The sequence below is a fragment of the Leucoraja erinacea genome, chromosome 39, assembly GCF_028641065.1.
Source record: "Leucoraja erinacea ecotype New England chromosome 39, Leri_hhj_1, whole genome shotgun sequence".
Lineage (NCBI taxonomy): Eukaryota > Metazoa > Chordata > Chondrichthyes > Rajiformes > Rajidae > Leucoraja > Leucoraja erinaceus.
Window position 1 is genome coordinate 2,437,264 of NC_073415.1, and position 12,076 is coordinate 2,449,339.

A 12,076-nucleotide genomic window follows, 5' to 3' on the forward strand; every position below is an offset into this window, starting at 1 on the left:
ACCCATGCGCAGTCGAGGTACATGACTGGGAGTCGCGTTCTGTGCTCAACTCTCCCGTGTTCATCGGCTAAACCTGTGATATGAGTGCCACTAAGACAGACATGACATCGAGAGAGCACATCCATTCAAAGAAAAAGACCACAATACTTGTTCACATCTTAACTGCCTGATATATTTATGTACAGACCACACAGCTGCAGCCAGCCGGCATCAAGGACTTGTTCCAATGCCCCCACTCTAACCGGAGTCATGAGTTCGTGCTTCCTAATATGTCAAGAGTCAAGTCAAGAGAGCTTATTGTCATGTGTCCCTGATAGGACAATTACATTCTTGCTTTGCTTCAGCACAACAGAACATAGTAGGCATTGACTACAAAACAGATCAGTGTGTCCATATACCATTGTATACGTAAATACTCAAATGAATAAATAAACTGATCAAGTGCAAATAACTGATACTGGGTTATTAATGTTCAGAGTTTCGTCCGAGCCAAGTTTAATATCCTGATGGCTGTGAGGAAGCAGCTATTCCTGAACCTGGACGTTGCAGTCTTCGGGCTCCTGTACCTTCTACCTGAAGGTAGCGGGGAGATGAGTGTGTGGCCAGGAAGGTGTGGGTCCTTGATGATGCTGCCAGCCTTTTTGAAGCAGCGACTGCGATAGATCCCCTCGATGGAAGGAAGGTCAGAGCCGATGATGGACTGGGCAGTGTTTACTACTTTTTGTAGTCTCTTCCTCTCCAGGGCGCTCAAGTTGCTCATTATCATAAAAAATCTCTTAATTTGAAACTCTTAATTTTGAAATTATTCGCACTATTCAATGTCACTTTGCCATTCCAGCCGTTGCTACCGAACTACCAGAATTTCCGCTTCTCTTGCATTGTTGACATACGCCTGGAACGTGATGCTGTCCGAGGTACTGATGCTGGTCCTTAACACTGCTTCATGTTCCACCGATTTCACCTCCAGGTCCTGGTAACAGGACGTCTCATGAATGATATTGAGCCCCTGTTGCGCCCCGCCCTGTCAAGTCCGGAATTATGTCCCTCAAGCACAAAGAGTTACTGGGAAATATTCAGGATGCACAGAAGACACTGTACATCAGTCTGTGAAAGTAAGCATGCAGGTACAGCAGGCATTGAAGAAAGTGGCCTTCATAACAACAGGAGTTGAGTATAGGAGCAAAGAGGTCCTTCTGCAGTTGTACAGAGCCCTAGTGAGACCACACCTGGAGTATTGTGTGCAGTTTTGGTCCCCTAATTTGAGGAAGGACATTCTTGCTATTGAGGTAGGTAGGTTTACACGGTTAATTCCCGGGATGGCGGGACTGTCATATGCTGAGAGAATGGAGCAGCTGGGCTTGTGTACTCTGGAGTTTAGAAGGATGAGAGGGAATCTTATTGAAACATATATTAAGAGTTTGGACACGCTAGAGGCAGGATACGTGTTCCCGATGTTGGGGGAGCCCAGAACCAGGGGCCACCGCTGAAGAATAAGGAGTAAGCCATTTAGAACGGAGATGAGGAAACACTTTTTCTCACAGAGAAAGTTGTGAGTCTGTGGAATTCTCTGCCTCAGAGGGCGGTGGAGGCAGGTTTTCTGGATGCTTTCAGGAGAGAGTTAGATAGGGCTCTTAAAGATAGCGGAATCGGGGTATATGGGGAGAAGGCAGGAACGGGGTACTGATTGTGGATGAATAGCCATGATCACATTGAATGGCGGTGCTGGCTCGAAGGGTCGAATGGGTTGCAGGGATGAAGCTGGATTTGAACTGCCCATGTCTCTCATAAAATAATGGCTGCAAGTAACAGGGATGTAAGGGGTTACGGGGAGAAGGCAAGAGAATGTGGCTAAGAGGGAGAGATAGACCAGCCATGATTGAATGGCGGTGTAGACTTGATGGGCCTAATTCCGCTCCTATCGCTTCTGAACATGTGAGTCGCCTCGCTAAATAAAGGCAGGCTGATATTTTGGCTCGCTGTTTAATGGAAGCATGGTGGATTAGTGAAATGGATTCATCTCTGCCACAGATACAGCTGTTAAATCAGGATTGCATGTAGGATTAATTCCCCTGGGAGTTATCCGCTGCTTCTGTAGCAGAGTGGAATTAATGTTGTCAGGACCTTTTTAACACAACACGACAGGCACGCATTGTCAATGTATCCCTCTTGCGCCAGAATTAACGACATCTCCCTCCATTATTGCGACATCTGCCTTCTCTCCTTCTCCTGCCTTCTCTGTAATCACAGCAATGATGTGTAGGAAGGAACTATTAACTGTGTGTGAAGGAGCTGCAGATGCTGGTTTACACCGAAGATAGGCACAAAATGCTGGAGTAACTCAGCGGGACAGGCAGTATCTCTGGAGAAAATGAATAGTTTCTGGTCGAGATCTTTCTCCAAACCTTTTGGAATGTCTCGTTTCCTTCTCCCCTGACTCTCAGTCTGAAGAAGGATCTCTGGAGAGAAGGAATGGGCGACGTTTCGACTTCTGCATCTCGACCCTTCTCCAGTCTCCAGTTCTCCCCGTCCTCTTGTCGAAGCTTGCCCGATCTGAAGAAGGGTCTCCACCTGACCCATTCCTTCTCCCCAGAGATGCTGCCTGTCCAAATAATATTTTACAATATTACAATTCCATTGGAAATGTTACATTATGTATGTTACATTACTTATGTATGATTATACATATGATTTCCATTCCATTGGAAATATTACATGAAGTATTGTATGATATAAATATATATCGATGATTGTCAGGCCCTTTTCAATGGCCCTTTCCAAAATCGTTAACAACTTCGGGCTATCTAACTGGTGACGACGAGGGTGGGATTCGAACCCACGCGTGCAGAGCACAATGGATTAGCAGTCCATCGCCTTAACCTCTCGGCCACCTCGTCTGTTGCAACATCGAGCAATGGCAGGTCTGTTACCATCCTGAAAATGCCAATGTGGTGCTGGACACGAAATGCTGGAGTAACCGCGGGTCAAGCAGCTTCTCTGGGGAAAGGGGATAGGTGTCATAGTCATTTTGATACAACGCGGAAACAGGCACTTCGGCCCAACGAGTCCATACCAACCAGCAACCCCGCGCATTAACACTACACACGCGGGACCCACCGTTTGATGGATGCCCGCCATGTTCACTTCGGGAGCAGTCGCCCCTTGACTTGAGCTGAGACGAAAGCTGACATCTACAGGCCAGTAAGCTCCTGATTAATAAACACATACATCAACTTGTGTGATAATTAAAATGGCCAGGGCTTAAAGGAACACTTTGTTCCGATTGTTAAACAGGACAACAGGCGTAGAGAAGGCTTACGAGGATGTTGCCAGGTCTGAGTTACAGGGAGAGGTTGAGCCAGCTGGGACTCTATTACTTGGAGCACAGGAGGACGAGGTGTGATCTTTCAAGAGAGAGTTAGATAGAGCTCTTAAAGATAGCGGAGTCAAGGGATATGGGGAGAAGGTAGGGACGGGGTACTGATTGTGGATGATCAGCCATGATCACATTGAATGGCGGTGCTGGCTCGAAGGGCCAAATGGCCTACTCCTGCGCCTACTGTTGTTTATCTTATAGGGGTGTATAAAATCACGAGAGGAATAGATCGGGTAGACACACAGTGTCTCTTGTTCACAGTAGGAGAATCGACTTATCGAGGACTGGAGGACACAGGTTTAAGGTGAAGGGGAAAAGATTTAATACGAATCTGAAAGGTAGCTTTTTCACATGGGTGCATGGAACAGAGGAGGTAGTTGAGGCTGGGACTAACCAAACGTTTAAGAAACAGTTAGACAGGTATATGGATAGGACAGGTTTGGAGGGATATGGACCAAGCGCAGGCAGTTGGGACAATTGCAGCTGGGACATTGTTGGCCGGTGTGGGCAAGTTGGGCCTGTTTCCACGATGCATCACTCTCAAACATAGAAAAGCATAGCAGATAGACACAAATGCTAGAGAAACTCAGCAGTACGGGCAACATCTCTGGAGAGAAGGACTGGGTGCCTGTCCCGCTGAGTTACTCCAGCATTTTGTGTCTATCTTCGGTGTAAACCAGCATCTGCATTTCCTTCCTATAGGGTGATTTCACCAAATGTCAAATGAGCGTAGATTCCCCCCTCACGTGACCGAAAAATCTAACTGGAGGACATATGTCACTTCGGTACATGTTAGTGAATGGGGAAACACGCACTTTCACACCCGTTAAAAACATGGAAAACGGCCGATTTTTGAGCTGAAATTTTCTGTGCCACTCGGAGTGACCGTGAAGCACAGCGACCTAAATTTTCAGGCAAAAAAAAAGATAGAAAGTAAGGTAATTACAAGAGGGAACTGAAGGTGGAAAAACAGCGGAAGTGAACAGCAGACATTTGCCGTGGAGATTTAAAGGTCCAAAATATCGGGAATTATCGCGTTTGCTCGCTGACTGTCATCAAAAGTAAGGCATTATTAACTTACTTTTGATGAAATGCAGTGAGCAAAACGCGTTAATTCCCGATATTTTGGATCTTAAAAACGTTTTCCATGTTTTTAACGGGTGTGAAAGTGCGTGTTTCCCCATTCACTAACATGTACCGTAGTGACATATGTCCTCCAGTTAAATTTTTCGGTCACGTGAGGGGGGATCTACGCTCATTTGACATTTGGTGAAATCACCCTATACAAAAAAATGGCTTTTCTACACTGGCAACTGGTGCCCATCCAAATTTATGACGGGTGTAATCTATTTAGTTTAGTTTAGTTTAGTTTAGAGGCACAGCGCGGAAACAGGCCCTTCGGCCCACCGAGTCCGTCCGCGCGAACCAGCGACCTCCGCACACTAGGGACAATTTACAATTGTACCACAGTTAACCTACAAGGCTGTACGTCTTTAAGAGTGTGAGGTGGTTAAATGGTCAAATGCTGCACGGTTATGAAACCTAAAATGGGACATTCCGAAAATTATAACTACTCTTAATTCAAATTCACACATGCACTGACTTCACAGCCCAACACCCGGACTTCCATCTGTATATATGTATATAGCGCCGCAGAATTGTGCACCTATCCCCCCCCCCCCCCCCCCCCCCCTTCTCCCTTCTGTTTTTTGTTTTTCTGTTTCTTGTTTTTTGTACTAAATTATATGTATGCACTGAGTACGAGCAGCTTTCAATTTCACTGTACATGTATAGTGGCAATAAATGGCATATCTATATCTATCTATATCTATCTAAAGATCACTAGACATCCGTGTCAGAGACGGGTCAATGCATTTTGTGAAATATTAGTGAGTGTTAGTGCAACGTTGTCGTTCATGCGTGGTGATAACTGACCATAGGAACATCGGCACAGAGACTGAATGGTCTCGACCCGAAACGTCACCCATTCAAGAGAGTTCAAGAGAGTTTATTGTCACGTGTCCTTGATAGGACAATAAAAATTCTTGCTTTGCTTCAGCACACCAGAACATAGTAGGCATGAATACAGAACAGATCAGTGTGTCCATATACCATTGCATGAATATATACACTCATGAATAAATAAACTGATAAAGTGCAAATTAACAGGCTATTAATGTTCAGAGTTTTGTCCGAGACATGTTTAATGGCCGTGGGGAAGTAGCTATTCCTGCAGTCTTCAGGCTCCTGTACCTTCTACCTGAAGGTAGTGGAGAGATGAGTGTGTGGCCAGGATGGTGTGGGTCCTTGATGCTGCAGCGACTGGATGGAAGGGAGGTCAGAGCCGATGGTGGACCGGGCAGTGTTTAGTACTTTTTGTAGTCTTTTCCTCTCCAGGGTGCTCACGTTTCCGAACCAAGCAACCGGTCAGCATGCTCTCCATTCCTTCTCTCCAGAGATGATGCCTGTCCCGCTGAGTTACTCCAGCATTTTATGTCTCTCTGTTTAAACCAGAGAGGCTGCCTTGATTTGACGCTCCCTGAACGTGCCCCTATTTAAACGCACTAATATCTGATAACTCCTCCTGTCTAATGATATATTGTGCACCCCCCCTTCTCCCCCCCCCCCCCCCCCCCCCCCCCCCCCCCCCCCCCCCCCCCCCCCCCCCACCCCCCTCCACTCTGAGAATTGCGAGCTACCTTAGGACGGCGCAGTGGCGCAGCGATGGTGTTGCTACCTCACAGCGCCAGAGACCCAGAATCCCGACTACAGGTGCTGTCTGTGCGGAGTCTGTCCATTCTCCCCGTGACCTGCGTTGGTTTTCTCCGAGATCTTCGGCTTCCTCTTACACTCCAAAGACGTACAGGTTTAAAGGCTTGGTATAAATGTAACTTGCCCCCTGTGTATGTAGGATCGTGTTGATGTGCGGGGGTCGCTGGTTTGGGTCCTGCCTCTGCGCTGTATCTCTAAATTAAAACGAATCTAAACCTGATCCATCAGGGATTTCTTCTTCGAGACCTCTGGTGAGCGAAATTCCGAGAATGTTATCCCAGGAAATGTTCTAAGGTGATCACTGGACAGCCAAACTCTCCCGCACTGGCTAAAGGTATATATGTTGTGCAATGTCATTGACAATCCGAGCGGATTGGCAGAAGAGGTTTAGGCGAGATAACATCTTCAAAGCAACACTCCCATTTTTCGCACTGGAGCAACAACATGTAGAACCAAAGGAACTGCAGATGCTGGTTTATACCAAGGATAGACAAAAAGTGCAGGAGTAACTCAGCGGGCCAGGCAGCTCTGGAGAAATAGTTGTCCTCACCCCCTACTTGTTCAATGTCATCCCGCTTTCTTATCTGAAGAAGGTTCACCAGACTGATTCCTGGGATGTCAGGACTGTCTTTTGAAGAAAGACTGGATAGACTTGGTTTATACTCTCTAGAATTTAGGAGATTGAGAGGGGATCTTATAGAAACTTACAAAATTCTTAAGGGGTTGGACAGGCTAGATGCAGGAAGATTGTTCCCGATGTTGGGGAAGACCAGGAGAAGGGGTCACAGCTTAAGGATAAGGGGGCAAGCCCGATTACCTTCTCCCTTCCACAAAAACCGAGATCTCCGCCTGTTCGTGACCGAACTCATTTTTCCATCCTACAGTTAAATCCCTCCCTACCTAGTGGTGAATCTCTGCGAATTCTCTAGGCCCTCACCCCTCATCTTCACCAGGACGGTCAGTATGATGCCAGTTCATTGGCGGTTATTTAGACCAGAGGGAGTTAGATGTGGCCCTTCCGCCTAGCGGAGGCCTCAATAACTTCGAGGGATCAGGAGGGCTATGGACGCAGCCCCAAGGCTAGGTAGGTTACGTCGAACTGAGTTGGATGATCAGGCCCCATGATCTACCTCCGCTATCGACGACTGCTTTGGCGGTGCACTGGCTCGAAGGGCCGAATGGACCCTACTCCCTACCATTCCTTGACCTCACTATTTCTGATGACTTTCTATGTTTCTATCTGTACACTCCCAACCGAAACTACTTTCCTTCTCACAGCTCCAGAGTGGTGATGTCCTCTATTCAGGGAACGGTGGAATTCTCTGCCTCAGAGGGCGGTGGAGGCAGGTTCTCTTCACCCCACCAGGATCCGCTTTCAAGAGAGAGCCAATCTTCCCATCTCCCCCCATAGGGCTCTTAAAAATAGCGGAGTCCCCGGGCACTTTATGGGGAGAAGGCAGATGAACTTGTCCCTTTACTGATTGGGGATGATCGCCTTGATCACATTGAACTTCAACTCCCCCTCCCACTCCCGCCTTCCGTCCTCTGACCTCTCACCGGCGGTGCTGGCTCGAAGGGCCGAATGGCCTACTCCTGCAGCCTATTGTCTATTGTATTTTGAAATGTCACCCATCCCAGTTCTCCAGAGCTGCTGCCTGACCCGGTGAGATACTCCACTCATTTGTGTTTATCTTTGGTATAAACCAGGATCTGCCGTGCCTTGTGTCAACAATGAGTAGAGGCGTCTGGCTATTTGCATCTCTCTCACTCCAGCGGCTCATTGATACTTCTTCTGTGATGCTAGGGTAGCCAGCGGACCTCGTGGCGCAACGGTAGCGCGTCTGACTCCAGATCAGAAGGTTGCGTGTTCGAATCACGTCGGGGTCACAAATGTGATGATGGATTTTGCTATCAAGTTGTTTCCTGAATTCTCACAACAGATTGAAAACAGTATAAAAGACTGTTGATTGATAGCAAACAGTCACAGTGCAGAAGGGAGATCGATAATCTGATGATGACGAATACTACTACGTCACTTGTACGGTCAGGTAGGCGCAGTGAAATACTTTGTACACAAAGGCGTCGACAAAAGTACAAAAGGTACATATTTCCTTCCACGCGTCGTTGCAAGGAATAAGAAATAGCGCAACCTCCCTATACATCTCCTGACATTAGAAGGACGGCACAGGGGCACAGTGGTAGAAAGGCGAGTAACTGAAGTGCCAGTGGGCGAGTACTTTGGGACCAGCGACCACTGTTCTATTAACTTTGAAATAGTTATGAATAAAGGTCAGGGCGGGTCCACAATTTAACATTTTCAATTAGGGCAAGGCCGGATTTGATGGTATTAAACAGGAACTTGCAAAACTGGTTGAAATAGTTACTGAAGTAGCACGTTGGCACAGCAATAGAGTTGCTGCCTTACAGCAAAATGCAGCGCCAGAGACCCGGGTTGGATCCCGACTACGGTTGCTGTCTGTACGGAGTTTGTACGTTCTCCCCGTGACCTGCGTGGGTTTTCTCCGAGATCTTCGGTTTCCTCCCACACTCCAAAGACATACAGGGTTGTAGGTTAATTGGCTTGGTAAAATTGTCCAAGTTGGCGATGATAGCCTCCCAAACTACCACCTTTTTCGTTTAATCCAGATTAGGGATTTTGTGAAGAAGACAGTCCCCCATTTCCCAAATCGCCCCCCTGAAACCCTGACCGATACCATCTTAGCTCTAGATCCCAACCGGAAGAAATCTCTGTTTTGTATAACTTGTTAGGGTCGGTTATATTGAAACCTCATACCTCATTAAAAGCTGCGTGGGAGGGTGAGCTGAATACGAAACTAACAGACCAGCAATGGGACTCTGCCTTGGATTTGATCCATTCTTCCTCCATATGTGCCCGTCATGGCCTAATCCAATGCAAAGTCCTTCACAAAGTCCACTACACAAATGCAAGATTATCTAGAATTTGCCTGCAACAGATGCAACAGATGCAATCAATCTCCTGCCAACCATAGCCATATGTTTTAGTCTTGCCCTAAGCTAGCAGTCTTTTGGAGGAGTGCTTTTGACTTGATAAGCAGAGCCTACGGCCAGACTATTCCTCCAAACGCACTGTCAGCCATTTTCGGTACCCCTCCCAACACCAACCTCTCTGTTGCGGTGACACAGAAAAGTGGAAAAAAGCGGGTTGCAGCAGCATCTTTGGACGAAGGAAATTAGCCAGGAGATTGAAATTTTGTTTAACTGGGGGCTCACCTGGGTCGGGACAAGAAAGGGACACACAGCCAGAAGGCTGGAGGGTGGGAGGAGGAGGTGCTGAGGAAGGGGAGGAGACAAAGCTTGACAAAACTGGGAGGTTCGATCTCAAAGGCTCTACCCCAAACAGTCCTGAGATACATGTTCCTCCTTTCTTGGAACTGTGTTGGAGGAGACTCTCTCAACTTGTCCCCAGACTCGGAAGAGTTCTGAGTGCTCTCCACCATTGTTCTGCTCCACTGCAGCGGAGGCTCTCGGCGAAACGAACCCCCCCCCCCCGTCTCCCACACTTTAATTAATTAGAGCAAGTACGCAATTTAATGGAAATTTAAGTAAACCTCTTTCGCACCTTACTTACTTATTTACTAGAGGGTATTAGTCGAGGGGGGAGGCAAAGGGACAAGGGTTGCATCTCTTGCGGTTGCAAGGGAAAGTGCCCGGGGTGGGGGTGACCCCCCCCTTTTTTTCTTTCGTTTGGCGAAAACAGGATTTTTTTTTTATGTATTCTGGTTGTGAAAGTTTATCATACCACTATTTGTTGTGGATGGGTATGGGTGTGAGTGTGTTTGTTTGTCCCCCTGTTGGTTCCGACCTGATTGGGGAGGAGTTGAAGTTCCCTGGGTAGTGAGGGTAAGGGCGTTTGAGGGTTCTAGCTTTTACACGCTGTTACACGGAGACTTATGCTTTGACTGTCACTGTCCCCTGTTATCATTGTATGTAGGTGCAAATTGCTGAAAAAATTCAAATACCAAGAGATTTAGATAATCAACCCTTTTGGCGATTGATACTCTCAGATTGACGGCCGGACTTCAGAGTTACTGAGTGCTCTCCACCCGTGACCTGCTCCACTGCGCTGCTCTCCCCGGATCTTCCCCCCCCTCTCCACACCCCAATTAATTAATTTAAAGTATTTAATTTGTCAGTGTAGGATGGGTGCGGACTCGGTGGGCCGAAGGACCTGTTTCTCTAAACTAGATCTCTAAACTAGCAGGCAACGTGTCGTCCAGAGAATGGGAGGTTTTTAAGTGTTGGTGAGAATTAAATCAATGTATGTCCCTGTCAGAGCTAAGAGCAAGCAAGTGTAAGGAATTTTGGATGATGATGGAAAATGAGGCTGGATCAGCTGGTAATGCATATGTGCCCGGAAGAGACCTACACAGTGCAAACTCCGGACAAACAGCACCCATAGAACCCGGGAGTCTGACGCTGTAACGGCAGATTCAAAATGCTGGAGTAACTCGCAGTATCTCTGGAGAGAAGGGTCGAGACCCTTCTTCTGACCGGCTGCTGCCTTAGCTTTCTCAGCCTCTACCATCTTCTCCATCAAGAAATGTTAAGTTGACCTTATATAGGACATGATTTTACAATCCCTACTATAATTGGCACCTTCTTAGTGTATTGAGTGGGGATAGAGGTAAATACCTCATTGGGGTCATCATTCATCAGGTGCTATTGTTGATAGGCCCACGACACCTCCAGAGGGCTCAACAGCAACAGGTGCGCTCCCCTCTTGCTAGTCATTATCACCTCATCCATCACCTCGTGGCTGTACTCATTGGGAGAGTAGTTAGCGTGGCCGAGCGGTCTGAGGCGCCCGGACTATGAATCATATTACCATATAATATTACCATATAACAATTACAGCACGGAAACAGGCCATCTCGACCCTTCTAGTCCGTGCCGAACACGCATTCTCCCCTAGTCCCATCTACCTGCGCTCAGACCATAACCCTCCATTCCTTTCCCGTCCATATAACTATCCAATTTATTTTTAAATTATAAAAACGAACCTGCCTCCACCACCTTTACTGGAAGCTCATTCCACACAGCCACCACTCTCTGAGTAAAGAAGTTCCCCCTCATGTTACCCCTAAACTTCTGTCCCTTAATTCTCAAGTCATGTCCCCTTGTTTGAATCTTCCCTACTATCAGTGGGAAAAGCTTATCCACGTCAACCCTGTCTATCCCTCTCATCATTGTAAAGACCTCTATCAAGTCCCCCCTTAACCTTCTGCGCTCCAAAGAATAAAGCCCTAACTTGTTCAACCTATCTCTGTAACTTAGTTGCTGAAACCCAGGCAACATTCTAGTAAATCTCCTCTGTACTCTCTATTTTGTTGACAATTGGTGGCGTGGGTTCGAGTCCCACAGCTACCATTCATGTTTTTTTTTAAAGGTGAGTGGGGGAAAGGTGGAGGTGTTTGTTTTTAAAGGTGGAGGTGTTTTTGTTTTTAAGGTGAGTGGGGAAAGGTAGAGGTGTTGTTAAAGCGCGGGAGGGGGGAAGTTGGAGAAGTGTTTTAAGGTGAGGTTTAACAGGAACATGTGGGACAACGGGTCACTCTGCCTCGGCGACAATAGACCATTGTTGCCTCTGCCCCAATATGTCCCGCCCCCCCAGCCAGTACTTGGCTCCTATTGGCTGTACTTGGACCCGGCTCTCTCTCAGCCCCTCGCCTCCTATTGGCCGCTGCTCCTGCCACTGGCTATACTCCCTGCCATTGGCTGCTGCACCTGCCTGTCACACGCTCTCCGCTGCCATTGGCTGCTGCACCTGCCTGTCACACTCCCTCCGCCGCCATTGGCTGCTGTACCTGCCTGTCACACGCTCTCCGCTGCCATTGGCTGCTGCACCTGCCTGTCACACTCCCTCCGCTGCCATTGGCTGCTGCACCTGCCTGT

At 47.6% G+C, this 12,076-nt stretch overlaps 2 non-coding genes across 2 annotated transcripts; one reads left to right on the top strand and one right to left on the bottom strand.

Annotated features, from left to right (window-relative positions):
* Positions 1 to 2,812: 2,812 nt before the first annotated feature.
* On the bottom strand, positions 2,813 to 2,894 carry trnas-gcu (transfer RNA serine (anticodon GCU)). Its single transcript has one exon. It is a non-coding gene; the product is annotated as a tRNA-Ser (tRNA).
* A 5,066-nt stretch (positions 2,895 to 7,960) lies between these two features.
* trnaw-cca (transfer RNA tryptophan (anticodon CCA)) lies at positions 7,961 to 8,032 on the top strand. Its single transcript has one exon. It is a non-coding gene; the product is annotated as a tRNA-Trp (tRNA).
* Positions 8,033 to 12,076: the final 4,044 nt, after the last annotated feature.